Source organism: Pseudorca crassidens, chromosome X (assembly GCF_039906515.1).
Source record: "Pseudorca crassidens isolate mPseCra1 chromosome X, mPseCra1.hap1, whole genome shotgun sequence".
Taxonomy (NCBI): domain Eukaryota; kingdom Metazoa; phylum Chordata; class Mammalia; order Artiodactyla; family Delphinidae; genus Pseudorca; species Pseudorca crassidens.
Genome location: NC_090317.1, coordinates 24,522,447 through 24,549,785, shown reverse-complemented (window position 1 = coordinate 24,549,785; position 27,339 = coordinate 24,522,447). Strand labels below are relative to the sequence as shown.

General features: G+C 36.6%; 1 long non-coding RNA gene across 1 annotated transcript in view; it reads right to left on the bottom strand.

Moving 5' to 3' along the window:
• Window positions 1-3,031: 3,031 nt before the first annotated feature.
• Window positions 3,032-27,339, bottom strand: part of LOC137216757 (uncharacterized) — a 74,772-nt gene continuing 50,464 nt past the window's right edge. The window contains exon 4 of the long non-coding RNA XR_010939843.1: window positions 3,032-3,187. This is a non-coding gene — a long non-coding RNA (uncharacterized lncRNA). The remainder of the gene's footprint in view (window positions 3,188-27,339) is intronic.

Below are 27,339 nucleotides of genomic sequence, written 5' to 3'. Positions count from 1 at the left end.
TGTTGCCCACCATCCAGTTCTACAAGGATCAAGTCATTAGCCAATGCAGTTGCTGACTGACAGTATACCCTGAAAGGAATCCAGGACAAAAAACAGGCCCCTTAGATAGAGATATCTCAGGAAAAAATTTTAATGAACCCAGATTCATGCATCTTCCTATGCATACAAAAGCACTAGAATCATTAACTGAGATATCTCATCCTTGTGACTAGCAGTCACCTTTTACCAAGATGTATGCTTAACTGCACGAATTCCCTAGCCAAAAATCATATATTGAATATATATACTGGCTTCTTCCCTACCTCTTTGGAGCAATCGCCTCAGAGCTACTGAGAGGCTGTTTCCTGGGCTATAGTCCTCAGTAAGTTCCCTGAATAAAACTTAAAATCCACAATTCTCCCAGTCCACAGGAGAACAGGCAGTTTAGACTTAAACGAAGAAAAGAGGAAACTATTATACTATTTACCTACAACACTCTCCCAGTTATAGAATTCTTTGTATAATGCTTTTGTTTTGTGGAAGTTATTTGAGAAACAGAGTTGTGTTTTATTTTGGTGATTGGGGTGATTGAGGAAAGAGAGGAGGGCAATTTGAAGACTAATTGCCTTTTGCTGGGATGATTTAAAGTTATGTAATTATCTTGGATGTCTCTGTTTTACCTTTAAGGCAAACTACACAAAATAAAGGTAATGACAATAACTATAATTTATTGAACATATATTATGTGGGCTGCCTTGCTAGGTAGTTTGCATACAATAAATTTACAATGCATTCTCTGCATTTAACAAATGAAGAAACTGAGAGGAAATTGCTTAAGTAACTTTCCCAAGGCACATAGGAGACAGAATTCAGTTTAATTCAGTTTGACCTGAAGCTCCTGCTGTTTCATGCTACATCTCTCAAAATCTCATTTTAAGCAGCTATTAATCCATGCTGCTGAATAATGAAGAAAGTATGTCTTAGCAAACTGGCTTTTTAAAAAAGAAACATTTTTATAAGAATGGTATAGGATAATTAAAAGTAAATCCTACTACTCAGTCAATCTTATTTTTCTTAGCTCAAACAAAATTCTTCAGCAATTTGATTCTAATCACATGCAAAGCCAAGTACAAGTGGAGAGCCGCCCCTTGTCATTTAAACTCCCCAAACGGCCTGAGAAAAATGTCCAGTTTCACCTTCCCCTCACTAGGATGTATTTAGAGCCCTGTCGGAAAACTCATCAGATAGTCTCTGAGTTTATTTTTAACTTGCATTCATTTGAGAACAAGATCAGAAAAGTTGTTATTTTCTGTCTGTCACAGACACAGATTAAGTCTGTTAAGTCTATTAAGTCTCTATTTTCACTTGCCACTTTAAAAATCAGAACTAAAGTGGCTATAGATATGCGCCTCTCAAACAATACAGATGGATTGGGCTGATGATTCCATTTTTGGAAACACGAATAAAATATTACCTATTCATACTCACCCAATCTCCTATTTTTTGTTGCATTTCAATCTTGATCTTTTATTTTAAAGATTATGTTAAAATCTATTTCTTACTCTGTCAGTTTTGCAATGGCCTTTGATAAAAAGCAATGAAATTCAGACCTAAGACATAAGAATTAAGTTCTTTAGTATCATGAAAAGAAAAATTCACCAACAATATGTTATTAAGATCTTACTAACTTTATTCAGTGATTCATGAATCAGGCAGCATCCAGTCCAGAAAATAAAAAGGAGCTCCAAAGAGCTATACAAATCAAAGGTGTTTTATAGACGGAGACACACAGGAATGAGGAAGCTCTACTGGGGAAATCTGATTTGATTGGCTAATACAAGGTTATTTCCCTAATTTGGTGTACAGAGGAACCTTGGAGCCTGGTTGTGTAATTTAAGTTGAGCAGACAAGTTCTGATTGGTCAATTTAAGTTACATTTAGAGTCAGCATGCTCAAGAAAAGGAAGCTAAGTTTTGACTTGTCACTCCGTGGAGCGGGGCAGGGGGTGGCTTAGCATGAGTAACTCCATCTTGGGCCTAGCATAATTATTTAAAACTTAACAGTATAAGAGTAGACTTTGCATGGATAATGACCCTATACAGTGCATTTGCTGTGAAGAGTTTTAGCTCTGTTTATCTGGGCTGTAAGAATTTCTTTCAGACAAAAATTTCTCAGGTCTTATTGAATTTTCCAAATGGGCCAAATTTTAGATATCAGAATAAGTTTGATCACCTTCCTGGTAATTATATTTATTTGAATACAATTTGTAGAACTTAGTTATAAAAAAAAATTCCACCGAATGCACTTTTAATTACTTCATGTAGTAGTTCTTTTCATATAGAGAAAATGTGTTAATTTGTTAATCGTTTATTAAAGGTATATTTATTATGTACCTACTATGTGCATAGTACGCAACTAATCAGATAGGGATCCTGTCCCTCATGGATTTTAGAGTATTGCGGGTAAGATAAGATCGGTTTTTGCCTGTATCAACCTTTATAGCTATAATTAACTTATAGCAACACCAAATGTACATGTCATGTAGTGATTTTTAATTCAACTAAAACATATACTTTAACCACATGGTATAAATTTGGTGGAATGGAAAAAGACACTTAGCACGTGATTGAGCCTAGTTAGCTGCTCAGCACCTCAAATTTGTTCTCAACTTGACATCAGGTGGTCTCCTTTTCACAAAGTACTGTCTTTGGGAATAAAATGTCTCTCTAGAGAAAGCTAGAGTAGTAACTCCAGACTTTCTGTATAGGAGTGGTTTAAGGAGAAGCACCCTGTCTCAAAGGGGAGGTAAGGTGCTTGTTTTGGCAGGGCAAGCACACTGCCTCTATTAGATTGTATATTACAGATTTTTTAAATTGATGTTTTAAAATATGTTTTTCTTTATGCTTAACATAATGGTGAGAAACTATCTATCGCCATTATTGTGGAAATAGAGACAAACCAAATGAGAATAAATAAAATACATTTATTCAGAGCTTCTTCAGCAAGAGAGTCAGTCACCATACCTTAGCTTTGCCAGAGACTCAAAGGCAGATAAGAAGTAGGAAAACTATAGTGAAAAAAAGGAGAATGCTTCATTTATGCTGTGATTGGAGACCGTTGGTATCAGGCAGCTGCATATGTGCTTTCCAGAAGTGGAGCATCCTATGTGATTGGTTTGGGGTACACATTTTGCTCTCTCTGGTTGGTCCTGAATTGAAAGAAGGCAAAATTAGGAAAGCTGGCCATCACTGACCAAGTCATGATCTTTCTGAATTAACTGCTACAGAGGTTGTAGCTCAGAGTTTTATTTTTATATTTGGTCTAGCTGTTGTCTGTCTGTATATTCAATCTCTCATTATCAAATATTAGTATCATTCATTAGTTTAATACTTTTTTGAGTACCTACTATGTGCCAGGCAGTGTTTTAGGTGCCAGTGGCAAACAGTAAATAACACAGGACAGAACAAAAAATCCCTGCCCTGAGAGAGATTACATTCAAGATAGGAAAGAGGTAACATTCAAGATTGATTGCAGTTTTAAATAGAGCAGACAAAGGAGATCATACTGAAAAAGTTGACATTGATAAAAGAAGTTGAGGGAAAAAGCATTGCTGGAGAAAAACATTCCAAGCAGAAGGAACAGTAAGAGATCCAGAGGCTGTGACATGTCTGGTGTATTATATGAATAACATGAAGACCATATGGCTTGAATAGAACAAATAGAGGAGGAGAGTGGAAAGAAATACCATCATAGAGGCAAATGGACCAGATCAAATAGGGCAGAGTAACCATCGTAACAAATTTAGCTTCACCTCAGAGAGAGATGGGAAGCCACTGAAAAGTTTTGAGTAGAAGTATGGTAAGAAATGTGTTTTAACAGGATCCCTCTGGCTGTTGTCTAGAATATAGACTTCAGGGGTACCAACAGTCCTAGCTAAGGAGCTCAATTAGAAGGCTATTGCAATAATTGAGGGTGGCAGTGCCATTCTATGTCTTTGGATTGGAGAATTTAATCCATATACCTTTAAAGTAATTATTGCTTTGTAAGGACTTATTATTTCCATTTTAGCAATCAATTCTTTATTTTTTGGCTTAACCAGTCAAGATTTATTGGCCCTCAGAACCAATACAGTCTCAAGGAATGGTAGTTTCATGGTTGATAGATCCACCTTCTCAGTCATATCTCCAAAGACCCAATTTCTTTTCATCTTTCTGTTCAGCAATCCTCAACCTGGGTTCCATCCTAATACCTACTCTCCTAGTTGTAGCAGGATAAGTGCCTGACAAAGTCAGAGATAATCATCCTTGCTCAAGTCCAGTAGGAGAGAGCAATCAATTCTTAATGTTTTCAAATAATTTTATCACCCAGGTGTGCATCTCTAGGTACTAGAGCCTTGTTTTGCATACTCATGGTAAAGTCATCATGTTACTGTGTCCTTTGACTTTCTTGTAAATTGGCAGCTGGATCTGGAGATTGTATCAGACTTAGACGTTTATCACTTTTGCAAGTGAATAGATAGTGCATGGCAAGAGTATAGGAGGCACAAAATGTCTGGTTGTCTTTCTTTTTGTAATGTTAGCAGTCATTGATACTTAATGCCTATATCTGTTCATTCATTGTGGTTTGAAAAATAAAAATAGTCTAATGTTATTTCTTATTCAACTTTTGGATACTTTTTTAAAGAGATAACTCCTGTCATTTGCTATTTGTTTACCCAGCGGTATGGTACCTAAAGGAAATGCTTGATTCTTTCCCTTTATTTACCAGTTTTTAAGCTAATGAGTTGCTTCCCTATCATCTTCTAAAAGTGACTGATTTTTAAAAAATATATCAGTATAACTCATGGATTTAAACATATTTTATGGGGTTCAACCCTTTGTAAGTATTATTATTACCAAAGTTTGTGTTATCCCCTCTTTGGCCAATGGGAGTCTTTTCAAGTGGGTTCCTATGTCCATCTGACCTACGCATATTTGGTAGCTTCCTTACTGTCATTACAAGAATTTCTAGGCTTATTTTGTATATATATTTTTTAACCTAAACATGGAATCAGCCATTTCTCCAAGAAGCCCTGGTTTTGGGTAGTGGTAAATGATATTTCAAGACTACCATCTGGACAATAGGCTTGCTCGTTGTTACTGAGTTGGGATTGTACCTAGATCTTTTAGTCAACTAACCTAGAAGATTCTTTATTTAAAAGTTATTTTCTGGGCTTCCCTGGTGGCGCAGTGGTTGAGAGTCCGCCTGCCGATGCATGGGACACAGGTTCGTGCCCCGGTCCGGGAAGATCCCACATGCCGTGGAGCGGCTGGGCCCGTGAGCCATGGCCGCTGAGCCTGCACGTCCAGAGCCTGTGCTCCGCAATGGGAGAGGCCACAACAGTGAGAGGCCCGCGTACTGAAAAAAAAAATTATTTTCTTCTAGTTTTATTGAGATATAATTGACATACAGCACTGTATAAGTTTAGGGTGTACAGTATAATGATGTGACTTACATAATGAAATGATGACCACAGTAAGTTTAGTGAACATCTGTTATCTCATGTAGATACAATATTAAAGAAATTTTTAAAAATTTCCTTGTGATGAGAACTCTTAGGATTTACTCTCTTAACCACTTGCATATATAACACACAGCAGTGTTTGTTATATTTATCATGTTGTATGTTACATCCCTAGTACTTATTTATCTTATTACTGGAAGTCTGTACCTTTTGACTACCTTCATCAAATTCCCCCTCTCCCCAAGCCCCACCTCTGGTAACCACAAATCTGATCCCTTTTTCTATGAGTTGTTTCTTTTGTTTTTGGAGTATACTTGACTTACAGCACTGTATTATTTCCTGGTACACAACATAGTGATTTGATATTTCTGTGCTTTTCAAAATGCTCACCACGGTTCAGTCTAGTTAGCATCTGTCACCATACAAAAATATTGCATAATCATTGACTATATTCCCCACATGGTACATTTCATACCTGTGACTCATTTATTTTGTAACTGAAAATTCGTGCCTCTTAATCTCCCTCACCTATTCCTCTCCTTTCCCCTCACCCCCTTTCTGTCTGGCAACCACCTGTTTGTTCTCTGTATCTATGACTCTGTTTCTGTTTACTTATGTCTGTTCATTTGTTTTTTAGATTCCACGTATAAGTGCATACAGAATTTGTCTTTCTGTGTATGACTTATTTCACTTATCATAATACGCTCTAGGTCCATCTCAGTCGTTGCAAATGGCAAGATTACATTCCTTTTTATGGTTGAGTAATATCCCATTACATATATATACCACATCTTCTTTATCCACTCGTATATTGATGGACACTTGGGTTGCTTCCATAGCTTGGCTGTTGTAAATGATGCTACTATGAACATTAGGGTGCATATATCTTTTCAGATTAGTGTTTTCATTTTCTTTGGATATATATCCAGGAGTGGAATTGGTAGATCGTGTGGTAGTTCTATTTTTAAGTTTTTGAAGACTCTCCATACTGTTTTCCATAGTGGTGGCACCAATTTACATTCCCACCAACAGTGCACAAGGGTTACATTTTCTTCGCATCCTCACCAACACTTGTTACTTGATGTCTTTTTCATAATAGCCATTCTGACAAGTGTGAGGTGATATCTTATTGGGGTTTTAATTTGCATTTCCCTGATGATTAGTGATGTTGAGCATCTTTTCACATGTATGTTGGCCATCTGTATATCTTCTTTGGAAAAATGTCTATTCAGGTCCTCTGCCCTTATTTTAATTGAGTTGTTGTATTTTTGATGTTGAGCTGTATGAGTTCTTTATGTATTTTGAATGTAAACCCGTAGGTGAATATATCGTAGGCAAGTATCTTCTCCCATTCAGTAGGTGGCCTTTTCATTTTGTTGAAGTTTCCTTCCTTGTGCAAAATCATTTTAGTTTGATGTAATCCCATTTGTTTATTTTTTATCTTGTTTCCCTTGCCTGAGGAGACATATCCAAAAAAATATTGCTAAGACCTATGACAAAGAGGATACTGTCTGTTTTTTTCTAGAAATTTTATGGTTTCAGGTCTTACAGTTAAGTTTTTAATCCACTTTGAATTAATTATTGTATATAGTGTGAGAAAGGAGTCCCGTTTGATTCTTTTGCATGTAGCTGTCCAGTTCTCCCAACACCATTTATTGAAGAGGCTGTCTTTTCCCCATTGTATATTCTTGCCTCCTTTGTTGTAGATTAATTGCGCATATAAGCGTGGGCTCATTTCTGGACTCTCTATCCTGTTTCATTGACCTACATGTCTGTTTTTGTACCCATACCATACAGTTTTGATGACTGTAGCTTTCTAGTATAGTTTGAAGTCAGGGAGCATGATACCTTCAGTTTTGTACTTCTTTCTTGATATTGTTTTGGCTATGTGTGGTCTTCTGTGTTTCCATAAAAACTTTAGAATTATTTATTTTGCTTCTATGAAAAATGTCATTGGTATTTTGATAGGGATTGTATTGAATCTATAGATTGCCTTAGGTTATAGGTCATTTTAACAATATTAATTCTTCCAATCCATGAACATGGTATATCTATCCATTTGTTTGTGTCATCTTCAATTTCTTTTATCAGTGTCTTGTAGTTTCTGAGTATAGCTCTTTTGCCTACTTGGTTAGATTTATTCCCAGGTATTTTATTCTTTTTGATGTGATTGCAGATGGGATTGTTTTCTTTATTTCTCTTTCTAATAGTGTGTTCTTTGTGTAGAGAAACACCATAGTTTTTTTTTTAACATTTTTATTGGTGTATAATTGCTTTACAATTGTTAAATTGTGTTAGGCTCTGCTTCATAACAAAGTGAATCAGCCACACACATACATACATCCCTATATCTCCTCCCTTCTGCGTCTGCCTCCCACTCTCCCCATCCCACCCCTCCGGGCAGTCACAAAGCACTGAGCTGATCTCCCTGCGCCACGTGGCTGCTTCCCACCAGTCATCTACCCTACACCCGGTAGTATATATAAGTCCATGCCACCCCCTCACTTCGTCCCAGACCATCCCCCTCCCCATGTCCTCAAGTCCATTCTCTACCTCTGCGTCTTGATTTCTGTCCTGCCCCTATGTTCTTCATAACCTCTTTTTTTTTTTTTTTTTTAGATTCCATATATATGTGTTAGCATACAGCATTTGTTTTTCTCTTTCTGACTTCACTCTGTATGACAGACCCTAGGTCCATCCACCTCACTACAAATAGCTCAGTTTCATTTCTTTTTATGGCTGAGTAATATTCCATTGTGTATATGTGCCAGATCTTCTTTATCCATTCATCTGTCGATGGACACTTAGGTTGCTTCCATGTCCTGGCTATTGTAAATAGAGCTGCAATGAACACTGTGGTACATGACTCTTTTTGAATTATGGTTTTCTCAGGGTATATGCCCAGTAGTGGGATTGCTGGGTCGTAACACCATAGATTTCTGTATATTAATTTTGTATCCTGCAACTTTACTGAATTAATAGATGATTTCCAGTAGTTTTTTGGTGGTGTCTTTAGGATTTTCTGTGTATAATATCTGCTACTAGTGACAGTTTTACTTCTTCCTTTCCAGTTTGGATTCCTTTCATTTCTTTTTCTTGTCTGATTACTGTGGCTAGGACTTCTGGTACTATGTTGAATAAAAGTGGTGAGAGTGGGCATCCTTATCTTGTTCCTGATCTTAGAGAAAATGCTTTTAGCTTTTCACTGTTAAGTATGATGTTGGCTGTGAGCTTGTCATATATGGCCTTTATTATTTTAAGGTATGTTCCCTCTATATGCACTTTGTTGAGAGTTTGTATCATAAATGGGTGTTGAATTTTGTCAAAATCTTTTTCTGCATCTATTGAGATGATCTTGTGATTTTTATTCTTCAATTTGTTAATGTGGTGTATGATGTTGATTGATTTGGGGATATTGAAACATCCTTGCATCCCTGGGATAAATTCCACTTGTTCATGCTGTATGATCCTTTTAATATCTTGTTAAGTTTGCTAATATTTTTTTGAGGATTTTTGCATCTATATTCTTCAGTGATATTGGCCTATAATTTTCTTTATTTGTCATCTTTGTCTGGTTTTGGTGTTAGTATGATGCTGGACTTATAGAATGAGTTCAGAAGTGTTCCTTCCTCTGCAATTTTTTGGGATAGTTTGAGGAGGATAGGTATTAACTCTTCTTTAAATGTTTAGTAGAATTTACCTGGGAAGTCATCCAGTTCTGGACTTTTGTTTGTTCGTAGCTTTTTGGTTACTGATTCAAGTTCATTACTGTTAATTAGTCTGTTCATATTTTCTATTTCTTCCTGATTCAGTCTTGGGAGGTTGTACATTTCTAGGAATTTGTCCATTTCTTCTAGGTTGTCCACTTAATTGGTGCATAATTGTTCATAGTATTCTCTTATGATTCTTTGTATTTCTGTGGTGTTGGTTGTAACTTCTATTTCAGTTTGTTTATTTGGGCCCTCAATCTTTTTTCCTTGATGAGTCTGGCTAAAGGTTTATCAATTTTGTTTATCTTTTCAAAGAACCAGTCTTAGTTTCATTGATCTTTTCTATTTTTTTTTTAGTCTCTATATCTGTGCCCCCTCACTGGTGGGCAGAGCCAGGTACTGGGGTCTCTTTCTGTGGTGCCCATGGGTCCTGAATCTAGTGTCAGCCTGCTGGTGGGCAGCCTCAGGATGTCTCAGGCCTGATGCCACCCCTGGTTGGTAAAGCCAGGTTCCAGGGGTAGTACCAATTCACTGGTAGATGGAGCTGTGTCCCGAGGTCTCTGACTGTAGTGCCCTGGGGATCTGGGGTTGGTGTCAGCCCAAAGATGGGTGGGGCTGGGGGACAAGGGGTCCTGGTGCTGGTGCTCACCCCCTTGCAGGTGAGGCTGGGTTCTAGGGCTAGTGCTGGCCTGTTGGTGAGTAGGGCTAGGTCCTGGGCCCTCTGCTGTACTAGGCCAGGCCCTGGGGTAACTGGGGGCTCAGGTGGTCCTTCAGCAGCCGGTCTGCTGGTGGGTGTGGCTGTGTCCTCACCCAGCTAGCTGCTTGGCCTGGGACATCACAGGACTGGTGCTGACCATCTGAAGGGCAGGGCTGGGTCTGGCACTAATAAGCTAGAGGGAGGATTCTAAAATGGTACTTGCCAGCCCCAGCGTCCTCCTGGTAGGATGAGTTCCCCAAAAGGCTGCTGCCATCATCTGTGTCCCCAGGGTGAGTCCCAAATGCCTCCTGCCTCTCTGGGTGGCTTGCCAAGATCAGCCAGTGGGTCTGACCCAGGCTTCTTTCAAATTACTGCTTCTGCCCTCAACCCCGGAGCATATGAGAATTTGTATGTCCCCTTTAAGAGTGGAGTCTCTATTTCCTACAGCCCTCTGTCTGTCCTGAAAGTAAGCCCCACTGGCCTTCAAAGCCAAACATTCTGGGGGCTCGTCTACTTGGTGCAGGATGCCTAGGCTGGGGAGCCCGATGTGGGGCTTGGACCCCTTGCTTCTTGGGGGGAACCTCTGCAACTGTAATCATCCTGCAGTTTGTCAGCCACCCACCCAGGAGAATGGGTCTTGATTATACTGCATCTCTGCCCCACCAACCATCTCACTGTGGTTCCTTCTTTATGTCTTTAGTTGTAGAAGAGCTTTTGTGCTAGTCTTTAGGTAATTCTCATTGATAGTTACTCTGTAATTAATTATAATTTTGGTGTGCCCATGGGAGGAGGTGAGTTCAGGGTTTTCCTACTCTCCCATCTTGGCCACTTTCAAGATTCTTAGCATGTATACATCTGTATCCGTGAATGTGATAGGAGAATCAATATGGATTCTTAAGGAGAATGTATATTAATATATATATATAATGTGTGTATATATATATATATATATATCCTATTTACATTCAAGTTTACAGAGTTTTAATTAACTTCCTTTCTGTAAAATTTATATCTCCTTTCTTCTACACTGAAAATTCTGCTCCTTAAGGACATAGCATGGGGATGACCAAATTAGAATATGGTATAACTACTCACTTTTAAAATCTCTAATTCCATACATATTAATCTCAGAATAACAATACTATTATTACCTCCAATATGATTACTGAAATGTTAAGTTTTTTTTTTTTTTTTTTTTTTTTTTTTTTTTTTGCGGTACGCGAGCCTCTCACTGCTGTGGCCTCTCCCGTTGCGGAGCACAGGCTCCGGACGCGCAGGCTCAGCGGCCGTGGCTCACGGGCCCAGCCGCTCCGCGGCATGTGGGATCTTCCCGGATCGGGGCACGAACCCGTGTCCCCTGCATTGGCAGGCGGACTCTCAACCACTGCGCCACCAGGGAAGCCCTAAAATATTTTTACATGTACTCTATTTTTCATCTATTTTTAAAACGGTTGTATTGTATCTTTATTGTCAAAACATACAGCCATCACATAATATCCTCTCTCCCTCTTACTACCTCATTTACCCTTAATTCTGCAGGTAACTAAATATTTAATGCTTACAAGCTATTCTTATATTAAGGTCTCTCTGGTCATTTTGTGTGTGAAGCTTGTTCGCTATTAGATTCCTCAGGAAGGATTCATGGGCACAATACTAGCTGAATTCTTGTATCTTGCTAAAACCTTATGCACTTTAAAGCTGAAAGTTAGTTTTGCTGAATATAAAAACCATTTGCACACATTTCTTTCCTTGAGTATTTTAAAATGTTACTAGTTTCATCTGGCATAAATCATTGCTGTCAAAAAAGTCTGATGGTAATTTAATTTTCCTTCCTTTATAAGTGCTTTTCTTTCTAGTTGCAAAAAGGATATTATTTTCTTTAAAATCCTATAATTTTAATAAAATATATCATGGTGTTTGTAGTTCTGTGTCAGTATTCTCATGTACATAGTATGCTCTTTCATTTTGCAGTTTCAAATCTTTTTTAAATTTTTTGAGGGACATTTGATCGAATTAGGTTGTTTTAGTTTTGGTTCTGTTTCCTTACTTTGCTTTTCTTTATCAAGGATAATATCAGTATGTCCTTTCTCTCTATTTTTATTATTTTTTACTTTCTTTCAAACCTTTATTTTAAAAATTTACTTTTTTTCTTTTATTTTTCTTAAGAAATTAACTGTTTTATTTATTCACTCTTGTGCAACTTGTGAATATAGTTTCATTTCAGAAATGATTTTGATAATTTTCTCTTGCTTACTTTTATTTGTAGTTAGTGTTCTTGGTTTTTTTTTTTTTAAAACAGGCAGGATTTAGGAAAGTTCTTATAAATTTAACAGGTTTCCTTCTCCTGTTGTTTTTTTTATAGCGTTCCAAAACATTACTGTTTGCTGTCTGAGATTTCCTAGCTCTATTTTCTTCCCCCACCTTGAATAGCTTCTCTTTCTCTATTGTTCCTATCTTGCTCAATTTTTATTCTACTCCCAAAAGTTTCTCCTCACCATAGGGTCTGTTCTAGACGTGAGCTAGAGTGTTCTAGAGTGGGGCATATGTGAATGTTCATAGGAGTTAGACTAATATAGCTGCTTCAATTCTTCTTACTATGGGCTTCTTACATTCATCTGCTATTGGAGAGGGAAAAAACCCCTTCCATTTTCAGCTGCTGTTATCATATTGGCCCACTGTACTTTCTAGTGAATATCTCTTAACTATTTCTCAGCTATTTCAGATTCTCCATTCTCAAGTTCATTGGATACCACCCTTATTGCTTTCTTGATACCATACAGATATGGTATCAGCTAATTTTTATCACCTGCTTATACTCTGTTGTAAGTGTGGTTCATAGGTATTTAGTTCTGTTATCTAGTTCTCTTTTTGTAGAGTGTATGGAGAGACTGAAATATGTTGTTGCTATTGCTCCTTCTTCTTAGCATCTGATAAATAAATTTTAATTCCAGTTTTATTTTTATTAAAGGAAGGGCTTTACAAATGCTTGGCAGTGGAACTTCTTTTCAAATTAAATGTTACAATGATCCACAAAATAAATATATATATATATATATATATATATAGTTAAGAACATAAATATAAAGAAAATGTGAAGACATATACATATATTAGCATATAATTATTATAACATTAATTATAAATACATTTGGTGAGAACAATTAGGCTGTTTTCATGCCTCAGCATCTAATTTACCTCTGTCTCTGTTTTGGTTAAAAACAGAAAATTCTGATTTACTCATCTAAGAAGATGAAATGATAACAGCTTTTTTTTAAAAAACAACTTGCCTTGCAGTCTTAAGCATCAATTTCAACTGATTTGATTTCTTGTCATAAGTATTTAAATTGGACAAGAAAGCAATAACGTTTTCAATAAGTACTAAAACCAATACGATGTCATAGTTTTTTCCTTTTTTTTTTTTTGTTTTTTTTTTGTTTTTTTCCTTTTTGACTACAGAAATTACTAATGAATAAAATGTGCTGAGCAGATGTTTCTATGCCTTGCTGGGCATTTAACTGAGTGTGGTTTGGATACACTATAGTCAGATTGGCCTATACAATTTACTTTCATAATCATGGATTGGGTATTTTTTAAAGACCAGTTTAGCCCTGTAAACTTAATCAATGGCACACCTAAAAGAGTCTCAAGTATGTTCTAGAAATGTCAGGAGCTGTTTTATTCCCAGGTCTACAGAAAAATGTGGTAATTTGATAGCATGAGTTAATGGGATAGGGGTCTCAGCAAGAAGTTAAAATGTGCTGTGTTACATATTAGAGTGTGCATTTTCTATTAAGTGGTAAATTCATTAAGACAAATAAAGACAAATAAAATTTAGGTCAAATATTTCTGGAACTTCTAGGCACTGTCCATCACAATTTGAAACCTAGATAGAATTAGATAGAATATGTACTCGTGAAAATTTTATGTTTTGTCTCTGAATTGGAATATATAAGCCAATCAATGATTTTAGCTTAAATATTAACTTTCCCCTGAGTATTATCAATATAGTAACAGGAAATGGGGTTTAAATTCAATTGTTATTTTGAAGGTCCTCAACCTCCTAGGTCTACTTTCGTAACCTGGGGAGAAAGTGATTCTCTTTGTTAGGATACTATTTATCTATAATAGAAAATAAAACTGAGAGGATCTGTCAACCAAAGCTTGCAACTTGTTAATTAATTTTGTTTCTTTCTTTATCCTATATCGGAATGATTTTATCTGTCTATGAAGATGTCCTTTAAATTACTTTTGAGGCATTACTTTGTTAAGTACACAGTTTAGGTAATCAGTGATGAACCGTAGTCTTCTATGGTTATTTTTTTCCTTTTTCTTCTTTTGCTAAATTATTTTGTTTGTTGTGTTTGTGTGTGTGTGTGTGTGTGTGTGTGTGTAGGAGTACAACTAGCCAGTCTGGCTTTTTTATTGATGTATTAATAGAATGTGCATTAAATGACCGTCCTCAAGTTAAATGTTTTGCTCACTGTCCATACCCTTCATTTATATAAAAGTAAAGACAGAACAATAGTTAAATAAGTCATTTTATCAACATTAATATTTCACTTTCAATCAATACAGTAAAGTATGGTTTTCAAAGTACCTTTGAAATGAATCTCAACAATGCCTATTGAAAAACTATTATTAAAAGGAGAGAGGCACTAATTATCTAAATAATGCTAAAAAGAAGCTGAATGGGGACAGTAGCAGAAGAAAATAATTAACCTGAAACTAAAATGAAAGATTTCAAATCCATTCAGATTTGTCAGTGTTTCATAGGCTTTGAAACTTTGGTTAGTCATATCCTGTTGCAGTAGATTGACTCATCCTTGTGGATAATGATTAAAGGGGAATATAAAGTAGCAGTGGTGTTAACACAATAGTGTGATATTTGTTGTTATTGAAATGGGTGGGTTTTGCACTCTATGCCCCCTAGAAGATGATTCTTTCATCTTTGAACACTATGACCACAGGTCTGGAAATTGCTGCCAGTTAGGAGTTTGAATAGAAACTAATTTCTCAGAGATTTGAAATTTAGTCTTACCAATTAGACTTTTTCTCTGAGACCTATAACTATGCTTAATAAGACGTGAGATGTCAGAAAAAGACAAATTTTATATGATCTCACTTGTATGTAGAATCTTTAAAAAACCAAACTTGTAAAAACAGAGATTAGAATGGTAGTTACCAGGGTCTGGGGTTGGGGGGATGAGAAGGATGTTTAAGGGTACAAAACTGCAACTATTAGATAAATAAGTTCTGGAGATCTAATACACAGCACAGTGATTATAGGCAACAATGCATATTGTATTATAAATATCAAACTTGCTAAGAGACTAGATCTTAATTATTCCCACCACAAAAAAGAAATGATAATTATGTAACATAATAGAGGTGTTAGCCAACACTACAATGGCAATCATACTGCAGTATATAAATGTATCAAATCAACATGTTGTACACTTTAGGCTTACACAATGTTATATGTCAAATATATTTAAATTTAAAGAGTGGATAGGCACAGATACATAACAAATTTCAAAGAAAGAGAGTGCCTATGCACAGACATGGTCCTTCTGAAAATAAAACTATTATCAATTAGATATTCTGAGGAAATTATCCAATTTTGAAAATGTTTCTCCACAGTCACACATATGCATTAAACATCAGTCCTAACATTCTTTCTTTTATATTAATTGAGTTGCTGCCTTCTCTTTACACAGTCAAGAACTTCGTTAGCTCAACCTGGCCTTCTCCAATCAGATTTTACAATATCACTTGGCTTCCTTCTATACATAGAAAACATCTTCAGTGGCATGGCCTATATATAGAAAGAAGCCAAGTGACATTGTATATATGAATGAAGCCAAGGTAAACACATATATTATCTTCCACTGTCAGAACAGAAAACAACACAAAAAACCAGTTTTCCTGTGACTACTACCTACTGTAGAAAGTTCCAATTCTCCTCCCATCAGCAATTGTGTTACAACTTATTTAATAGTTGACAGTATTTTAGTGGTTGATTTTAATGAAGCCTAATCTTTTTCTAAGTCCCACATTAAGAGGCAATATAGTTTAGTAGTTTTAGAACATGGGGTCTAAAGTCTTGCCTTGATTTATAGCCTGACTCGGACACTTACAGACTATGTGATCCTAGGAAAGTTGAATAACTTTTCTATGTCTCACATTCCTTGTCTGTGATATGAGAATGATTATAAAACTATTGTGATAATTAGAAGAGCTAACATATGTGCAGTGCTTGACATACTAAACACTACATGTAAGTACTAAATCTTAGTATTGTTTCACACATAGTTTCAATAGAACACTTCTTATAATAATTGTTTGTTTGTTTCATTTTAAAAGAGTAAGTTAGACCTATGTGTCAAAGGTATTTTCGACATAGATATTGAAAGTCTTTAGAGTTCTTGGGTGGAGCCCCTTTCTTGCATTCAGCTACGTGAAGAATGATCTCTGTTGAGGTCTTGGCTTAATCATCTTCAGAGTCATGACCTTATGACCTGAGGAGGTAGAACCTAGGTTTCACACTTCCCAATACAGGACTCCTTCTTACATGCTACAAGGAAAGTGGGTGTAACCTGAGTTGCCATTAAACTCTCATCTGAGAAACAATCCTGCAGATTCAAGGTACAGCTAGAGTAATAAAAATGGCAGATTTGTCATTTTATTTGCATAATCATTCGAGATGATCATTCAAGCATAAAAGTAAGTTTTCTGCTTCTACAACAGTTTTGGTTTCTGTTTTCATCATAAAACTAGTAATGGCAAAGGGCTGAACCAAGTTTTTTAGGTGGGAGGTGAGAAAGATAAAGTTTGGTTCTTTTCACTACCTAGAAGTTCTGGAACATTCTCTATTCTACTTTATTGTCAACTAATTGACAAATATTTTAAACATTATATCTAAACTGAAGTGGTAAGCTCTACTGAAATAGACAGCTTCCTCTTTAATATCATTTCTCCTCTAATTCCCTAGTACTTTCTAAAACCATTCATTATTTTCTTTCATAATCAGACCTGTAATACTGCTTCAGTGACATTAAAAAAAAAAAGAATATGTAACTAAGACCATGCCATAAAGCTTCTTTTAAAAAAAGGTCCAACATTGCAAAGGATAGCCTTTACTCTTCTGAAAAGCAGTACATAGAGGAACTTTCTGAAATATCCATCCTTTGAGATAAATCTAACCAGATACTCTAATGGACTCTATTAAATTTAGAGGTCTGTTTTCAACAAAGGACTTCTCCTCGATGGCCATCCTTTTGGTTTGACTCTGTGTTACTCAGGGCAGATCCTAGACAACACGATACAGTAGGTGATTGTTTATCTTTATTCTTTTACTTTCCTTTCTGAGCCCTACTGACTTTTTTTTTTTTTTAACTACTTCACCAGAGTGTCATGATCCTGACATGGGAAAAAAAAAGGTGAAATATACCTCAGTCAATTAAGCTTTATTATATTATATGTGCTCTCTCCTCAGAGCACATGCTATATGTATATGTGGCCTATGTCGATAGCAATACTTAACTGAATATCCAAGATTTTCAAGTGATAGGGTTTAGGGTCTTATGATGTAAGTGCAACTAAATATGCCATTATTTTTAGGTTTGTAGATTAAGAAGATTCCATAGACATAATGAATCAGGATTTCAGCCACATTTTGAAGAAAAATTCACATACTATCCTGGTATAATATCCTGGCCATCATATTGTTTTGCAAATAATAGTTGTTTATTACATAGAAATTGAATGGAATTACAATGCAGAGAAATGTGGAGTTAAAGAGATGTGAGTTCGGAGACTTCATAATATACATGAAGAGTATTGGTTCATAGATGGGATCTGTATCTGGAGGGTTTGTCCCTAGTGGAGAATTATAGCGCTTGGATATTGAACTTAATCATTTCCATTTTTATCAAAAGACTTAATTAAGACAAAGAACATAGATAAGCTTATCAAATTTGTGGATGACATAGCTTGACAGAATACTAATAAAGAACCAAGATTTAATAGAAAAAAATCTGACAGGCTGAAATGAGAAATCAAAACTACAGTGATGAATTCTACTATATAGTAAAAATTTACTGCAAAGTATAGGAGAAGGATAAAACTCCTTAAGAGCTGTTTATGTAAAACAGATGCTTCTGTTGACGAAGAGTGAATGTGAGAGATGTGTTGTTGCTATGAAAATTGTGAACTAGTCTGCATTCACCTAGGTGTAAGGTCCACAATAAAGGAGTTTATTTTCTTCCACTGGTCAGGCCACATTGTGAATGTTGGGTTCACTTGTTGGAGAAATGCCTTTTAAGAGTGACATGGTCTTTTGACAGGACAGGGAATGAGGAAGTAAAAGGTCTGTAAACTATATGGGAGGGGTGGTAGAGGAAACCTGGGAATTTTTGCACAGAGAAAGGAGATGTAAGGGAAGCATCATAACTAAGTCCACATATGTGAAGAGCTCTCAGGCCTTTAAATATAGATGTGTTTCATTCATGTTTTCATTCTTTCATTCAACAAATATGTGACTGCTCTATATATCCCAGATCCTGTTGTAAGCTCTGTAGATACAGAAGTGAACAAGTCAATGTTCCTGTCTCATGGAACTTACTTTCTAATTTCCTTCATACTGTATGCTTGTGCCATTCTATGCATAATATTTAGGCAATTCCATCCACCCTCATGGCTTTGTTTGGTCAACTTCCTATCAGTAATTATATTAATACCTGTACAACTCCACCTTTAGGCAGAGCTCTCCCCTAAAGCCAAGCTCAGACTTAGTCATTTAAGAATCATTTATCACACCATTGTAAAGCAATTATTCTCTAATAAAGATGTTTAAAAAATAAAAATAAAAAAGTTAAAAAACAAAACAAAAAGAATCATTTATCTTCATCAGGCACTGTTTTATGCTCTGGGGATATAGCAGAAAAGAATACAGATGCATTACCTTTGTTCTCATGGATTCTACCATTTCCTGGAAGAGATGAATGCTAAATATTGATACAGATAAATATAAATGAAGAATTAGGAGTTCTAGGAGTGAAAATTACAGAATGCTATGATAGCAAATAAATGAGCACTTAACCCCTTTGAGCAATAATATTTGAGGTAAGACCTAAAAGATAAAGAAGAATTAACCAAACCAAGAAATTAAGAATTAATGTTCAGGGGACTTCCCTGGTGGTCCAGTGGTAAGACTCTGCACTCCCACTGCAGGGGGTATGGGTTCAACCCCTGGTCAGGGAACTAAGATCCCACAGGCCGCGTGGCATGGCCAAAAAATAATAATAATAATAATTTTCAGGGTGAGGAAACAGCCTATGTGAAAGCACTGAGATGTTATCTTTTTACAGGCTCTCTCCTTACAAAGGGCTCACAATCAAATTACACATGTCTAAAAGTGAATTCGTTGTCTCCCCAAACTGCACCTTCTCCTTATAATCATCCTAATTCTCCCTTTTTCTCACTTCCTACGTACAGTCAATCCATCCCTTCTGTTCTTCCTTCTATATATCTCAACTCTGACCCCTCTTCACCATCTCCAGTGCAGCAATCTCGGTTTCACACTCTTAGCATCTTTCAACAGTGTTCTTGAAACACTCTCATAACTGATTTTCCTACCAAAGGTTTTTACTCACCTTACCTTTCCCCTCACAGTTGACAGAATAAAAATGTTCAAAAATATTAAATTCTTCCCTAGCTCTATGTCACCTATAGGATAAAATAGAAACCCCTGTAGAGAGTACGTAAGGTCCTCCTTGATCTGCCCCTGCCTATTTCTCCAGCTTCATTTCTTATCACTCTTCCTTTTATACCCTTAGATACAGTCAAGTGAAAATACTTGTAGCTTCCTATTGTAACATATTTCATTTTCTTTAAGCCTTCTAGAATTCCATTGTTTTCTCCTCTGTATTTTTCTATTGCCTCGAATAATACTGGGTCCTCAGTAAGTGCTGGAAGGAAAGGATATAGGAACAGCAAAAGAATAGAAGGAAGGAAGGAAGGGAGGGAGGGAAGGAGGGAGGAAGGAAGGAAAGAAGAAAAGAAGGAAAGAAGGAAGAAAAAAAGAAAGGAAATAAATTCAAGATTGTTTAGAAAGAATATCAAATGATAGATTCATTATAAGCTATTAATGGAAAAATAATGATATTTAGGATAACACGTGTTGGTGTTCTTATCTGGCTGTATAGGAAAAGCATGCCTCTTTGGAACTGTAGAGATTTATTACAGAGATTCTCGGTTTGATTCAGTGCGTCATTCTTTATATTCTACTGATTCTTTGGATTTGCATAGTGTTTTCTTGAGAGGAAGGCAAACAACAATAATAATTTTATTTCATGTCTCCTTATAACTACACTCTAAATTTTTTGAAACCTTGACAACTTTGTATTGTCAAGGTTTCAAAAATAGAGAAACTGAGAAACAGAAAGTACATGATTTTTCCCAGGTTCACATAGTTATATGGCATCAGTGTTAGCCCAAAAAGCCAGATCTATTTATTAAAGTCTTGCAATTTTTCAGCAAATCAGTGGGCCAACATGGTTCCCTTCTCTTAAACATCATTTGCAATTTTTTTTTTTGCAGTTATTGAGGAAGTTTTTTCTATTACAATGAATATTTTCACCTGCTTTCAAGAAGAATCGAGCAATCCCATGGAGGGCTAAAGTCTGGAAATTCAATGCTAAGGAAATTACATATTCTCTTAGTGACAGATATTTCATCTATAGGAAGGGTGAGTTACTGGGGAAGAGAAAGATGAAGAAATCTTTTCCTTTTAGTAAGCATTTCTATGATCTCTTAGTATACAACTTAGCAAATAACTATTTTATGAAGCTACAATTATCCTTTACACTGAATGACCATTTGAGGCTGTATATTATAGCTGTAGATAGTTGGGCTTGCTTTCAATTCAGGGAGTTCAATAAAGGAGGCAATCCATGTTTCTTTACCAGTTAACAGGAGAAGATTTATTTTTCAAAATAAATGAAGACCTAGCATGCATATTTTACAGAGCATAAAAGGGTGTTTTTTCTTTCTGTGGAAGTTCTTTCCTAATCAGCAAGGTCCAGGTACATTTTTTACACCTTTTGAAAGAGGAAATAACCCACAGAAACATTATTTCTGCAAGAACATTCCAATCCATTCACATGGAATTTTCTGTATTTTCTGTTCACAATGATTCTGGAATAATGGGAAGCTGCTTATCAGGCATTTTTTTTCTCCTTCATGCTATACCATTGATTCCAAATGCTAATGTCTTAGCTCCAGCCAAGATTCAAAATTGGCAAGGGTGGTTTCATTTTTCTCTATGGCCATGGGAATATCATTGCCAGGACTTTTGTAATTCTCCATAAAATTCCAAATGGAGCCATGGGAAGTGCTCACAGGTGATTAAAGTGAAAGCCTGCTGCTATTTCTTAGGAGGCATCTGCCCTACTTTCTAGGAAAATGTAAAATTAACTTTTAATCAATTGGTTTGCAGAAGAGCTTTGGTGTACTTAGTGCCTCAATAAAAATTAGATTTAAATTGTCCTGAAGATAATCCCTACTGAAAACAATGAGAAAAACAACAAAACAACACAAAACCAAACAACAACAAAATAGTAGAAATCCTGTTATCAGGCTCCAGAGCTGTTTTTTTAAAATATTTGTCACTTATATTGCATCTATCAGGCCAATTCTTCCCTAGGTGCCTTACAATATAAAAATGCAATTTAAAACCTACAGCTAAAGTAAAAAGTCCTCAGAATGTGATTATGTCACCCCTTTCAGAATTCTCAGACTTTCCCCTAACTCTCCAGCCAGAGAAAAACAGTGGAAAACATTTTCCTGCTCAAAACACAGACATATTTTGCAACAAGCTTTGAATATTAGAATTTATGGCAGTAAAGGAGTCATTTAAAATTGCCAGTTTCTCTCCAACATAGGGAGTAAGACTTTGAATCTAGTAAAGCCAAATAAATATTTAGCCATCTCATTCTTTGAATTATGAGAGGAAAAATTGTTGTGCTTTTATGTATAGTTGATCATTTTTTGTGAACAAGTAATAATTAATTGAATTCTGACTCTGTGTTAGCCCTCAGGGCACACAGATGAATAAGATGCCTGCCTTAAAGGTATATAAGGCAAGCAAATGCAATTTACAAAAGAGTGTAAATGCTGTGAATAGAGAGTAGCACAGGACACCAAGAAAGCACTAAGGAGGTTTTCTAACTCCTATTTGGGAGGAGTCATATTTTTTAAAATTTAGATAGATTTCAAGTTGAGACCTTGGCTCAAAATAGTTGGTATTATGCCAGTATCATCCTTAGACTTAGGCAAAAGGAGCCCCCTGCCCTGGATTCAGGACCCTGCCCTGGCGCTACTCTTTCCATGGGGTGGGTGGTCTGCAGAACCAACTGTGTATTCACTTGGAATATGTGCCGTCTCTTTCTAGACTGTTCAGGTTACTCAAGACTCTAGAATTCCTTGCTCCAATGGTACTCAATCCACTTTCATAATCTAACCAGGACTCTTTCCTCGGGTCTTTCTGAGTCCCAAGCAGTGGCTACAAGGCCACTGTTTGTGGGAGGTATAGGTGAAGCTTTGTTTTGCAGGCTGGAGTGTCCTCACTCATACACACATGTGAAAATAAATGAAGTTAACTCAAGTGAGAACGGAGGCTATTTATTCAGCACCTGCTGTATAGCAAGGGCATCACCTACCTTCACTAATGTTTGGCAGTAACTCAAAGACAGGCAAAGAAGTGGCAGTGCTTTATCTCTGAAAAAAAAGAAGATTTCAGGTGTGCTCTGATGGGAGCTTATTGGTATGAGAAAGTGTTAGATGTGTTAATTAGAAGCAGGGCATCCAATGTGATTGGCTTGGGGAGCATATTTGGCTTTCTCTAACTGGTCCTGAATAGGAAGTGGAGACAAAACTTAGGGAAGCTGGCAGTTATTAATCAAGTACTGACCATTCTGGGCTGACTGCTGCAGAGGCTGTGGATTAGTGTTCTACTGCCATGTACGGTCTGGCCATTGTCTGTTTGTATATTTAGACTCTCACGTGTGAGGACCCTCAAGTGCTGGATATAGCTGGTGGTGGGAAGATGAACATGAAAATTTTTCACCCACACTGGCACATTCTTACATGGAACTCCAAGGAGTCCAAAAATTCTCTTTGAGCCTGTTCTTCCAGATCTTTATGCAGGTGTATTTGTCAACATAGGGGAGTACAACATATTTTATTTAATATTTGATATTTTAGTATCTTGATTTATATATTTTAAATATCTAGGTATATGTTATATGTACTTCCACCTTTACTTTTACCCTGGGCCTCACAAACATTAGGGGCAGGACCGGCAAACAAACTGACTCTGTTCCATTGGCTACCTCCATAGGTTTCCTACTTACATGAATCCTAGCACTTACTACAGTCTACAGAAGATAATGTGAAAGGTAGTGCAGAAGGTGCTGTTTAAAGATACTCTTGAGGTGTAGCATTCAGCAATGAATAATAGGGCATAGTTGCCTGTAGCTTGGAAACCACAGCTATAAACCACCCATGCAGATTTGACCAAGCTTGATAACATTATTATTCAATACATTGTTCCACCAGCCTGGATACATTCATTTTATTAATTTGGTTTTTATTAGGTAGTATAAGATAAATCATATCCCTTTCTTTTCTGAAAAATACCTGCTCAGTTTCCTATGCCCATGTAGGGGAGCAAAATTTGCCACCCCAAAATGTCTCTTTGGCATGTGGATTATTTTGAGCTGAAAACAATCAAGGCCCAAAATACTCAGGAAGAACCTTTGACCTTCCCCCTAACTGCCTCAAAGAACGTAGATAGAGGACCTGTTCCAGAAAGGGAGCTATCACCGTAGGTAACTATACTATGAACTAGGTATGGTAGACAAGGAGGAGCCTAGCAAAGTCTGTTAAAATCCCCCTATGTTCTATTGTCTCTGCATGGCCCAGCAAACGTTTGTTAGTCTTGTGACATGACATCAAAGAAAATTTTGTAGAAAAAGATTATACTAATTCTCTATGACCATTAATAGATCAGTCTCAAGATTATAGGAATGCTAAAATCCCCTCTTCTTGACATAATATGAATCTATCATCTGTAGGTATAGTAAAAGCTCAATGAAAATATTGTAGACTGTTTAAAATGTTTAATACCTAAAAAAAGTAGTTTCATGGTCTTTAATTTCTTTCTCTACCCTTCATATTCCTTCAAAGTTAACCCTTGAAGACACAGTTCTGGTCACACCCCTCTCCTGAACATGCTCAGTGTTTCCCAACTCTGTCTTTTTTAAAGATATGCCATTTGCTTGGGAAACCACTCCCTGAAATCCCTGCCTATACTTCAAGGCTCAGCACAAATGTCAACTCCTTTCTAAAGCTCTCTCAGATTTGCCAAACCAGAATTAATCAAATCCACTTCCCTGGAGTCAGTGTGCTAACATATTCACTGCCTAAAATATGATTAGGCACTCAATAAAAGATTGCTATACCAACAACCCAAATCACTTCCTCTGTAGTTGCAAGCTTTTATGGTCAGTCCAGGGACATTGCAAAATATTGCAGACAGAGGTCTTGTTACTTCTAAAAAGCTTTTGTTTACTTTTGTGGAAGTTTTGTGCCCATAATCAACACAACCCATGATTTGTGAGCTATGCAGGTTTGTTACTTATTTGCATGTTATTGTCCCCTTTGGAAGAGAAAGCCTCCTAAGTAGGAATTACTGCTTTGACTCTCAACCACACATGTGCTGTTGTTCACTTGTGTGACCATCTTGTCATATTAATGTCAGTTCTCTTTTCTGACCTTGATGATCAATCATTGTTCCCAAGCACAGCTAGCTAATTTGTGGTTGGTAACCACTGCTTTGAACAAATTGGGAGGCTTGAACTGATTGCTTTGTTATTAATTTATCTAGTGTGCAGCATAAAGGTATACAAATTTAGAATTAGAATCTTAGTGAAAAACTTACGTCCTATAATAACTTAAACCCATGTCTTCTAAAACCCAAGTGTCTGAGGAAGTAATAAAGGGCTGAGTTGCATGCTCTGAGATTTGGTGACTATGCCATGTTCCCTCTTACCATGGCTTTCAAATATATGAGACTGTCTTCTCTGTTGTTTTACACATCACAGCATGGTCATGAAGATGATACTATCATAATAAACTGATGTACCTCAAACCTCTTGGTGTGATCATTATTCAAATATACCAACTCAACCACTGACATTAGTAATTTTTATCTATTCAGAAAGAACAGTAAAGTGTGGCTTCTGCTTCACAAGTGGAATGGATTTTGGAATATCTATTAAGCATCACACAGAAAAGTATGTGCCCTGGCAACATTGCTCAATCCACGAATCAGTTTGAGTAATCAAGTTATACAGTAGTCCTATTCTCAGCTTCCGCAAGACATCAGTCTTATCAAATGCATGAACAAGTTGCCTGAGATATTGCAATGTTACCTTCCTTTGAATTTTCATCTCCCTCTAATCCCAAAGCATTTCACTTCTCAACAGACCGACTGAAAAATTCTGTGTGTGTGTGTGTGTGTGCGCGCATTTATATGTGTTTCAGATCTTCCGTAATTCTGGAGAAGCTTACAGAAATGGCCACATTGGGTAGCTGTGATAATATGTAGTTGTTCAGCTTTTAATTATGTCTCTGTACCTCTTCATTGGTGACAAGAAAATATTTCTATGTAAAATATTCTCTTTAACTTGAATAAGTACAAATGATGAGGATATTAGACTGCCTGGCTTTTCAGGGGTAGATAGTCATCAGCATTGTAATTTCTACAGTTTGTTTAAAAATACAGAATCTTGGGGCTTCCCTGGTGGTGCAGTGGTTGAGAGTCCGCCTGCCGATGCGGGGGACGCGTGTTCGTGCCCCAGTCCGGGAGGATCCCGCATGCTGCGGAGCGGCTGGGCCCGTGAGCCATGGCCGCTGGGCCTGCGCGTCCGGAGCCTGTGCTCCGCAACGGGAGAGACCACAGCAGTGAGAGGCCCACGTACCGCAAAAAAAAAGTTTCATTTTGGTCTTTTTAAAATCTTACATTTCTTTATTCCTCATGTTTACATTTTCTTCTACATTCTTGGATATATGAAGCATATTTGCAATGGCTTTTTGTCTGCTACATTTATCATTTCTCTCATTTCTGGCACTGTTTTTATTGATTGTTCTTTGGATTATACTTTTTCTTTTCTTGAATGCCTGGCATTTTTTGAATTGGATACCAAATGTGATTTTTACATTGTTGGTTATGGATTTTGTTAAATTCCTCTATAGAGCATAGGGTTTTATTCTGGCAGGCAGTTATATTTGTCAGGAAGTTTTATATTTTCAAGGCTTATTTGTATACTATTTTAGGGAGTACCCAGGGTTACGTTTAATATAGAGCTAATTTATCCCCACTCTAAGGCAATAACTTTCTGAGAACTCTACCTGATGCGCTGTGTATGAGGCCTCACTACTCTGGCTTGTGGGAACACAAACTACTTCCAGCCTTTGTATGAGCTTCAGAAAATGTGCAGCCTACACTTCACTGATTGTTTCTTCATCCTTATGGAGATCCAACACGTACAAGCCTAGACCAGTATTCAGCCAAAGATTTGAGGGAACCCCTCTGTATATCTTGAGAACTCTCTTTTTCTCTCTGTGGAACTCCCTTTTCTAAAATGTGCTTCAGAAATTCTGTCTTGCAATCCTCCATGTTTTGATCTCAGTCTTTTCAACTCAGCAAGACTTCAGGGCCCTGTTTTGGTTTCAGCTCCCTGCACTTTAACTTGGAAATTGCCTCCAGGAAGTTACTCAGGGAAATTATAGTGCTGTACTCCTTTGTTTCCCTTCTTCTAGAGGTCACTGTTTGTGCTCCCTGTGGTCAAATGTCAAAAACAGATTTTTCATGTACTTTACCTAAGTCCCACATTGTTTACAGTTGGAAGACAATTCCTGTAAAGGTCCTTCATATGTGGAATTAAATATCTCCATCTTTTTACTTTTAACCTGTTTCATCTTTATATTAAAATATTTCTTTTTTAAACAGCATATAGTTATTTTTAAAATTCAGGTAGTTGGTGTTTAGCTCATTTATATTCAGTGCAATTATTATTATAATTATATTTACATCTGCCATCTTGCTATTCCTTTGTACATTTCCCATCTACTCTTAGTCCCTTTGTTTCAATTTGCCTACTTTTTAAAAAATTACTCAATTACTTTAATTTATTCCATTTTACCTTCTCTATTAGATTTTTTAGCTATATAACTTTTTAAAATAGTTTTAGTGGTTAATCTAGAGATGACAATATGCATGCTTAACTTATTATAGCCTACCTTAAATGATTACCTCTTAATGAACAATGCAAGAAACTTAAAACAGTTTGGCTCCATTCAATACTCATTGTGCTATTGTTATATAG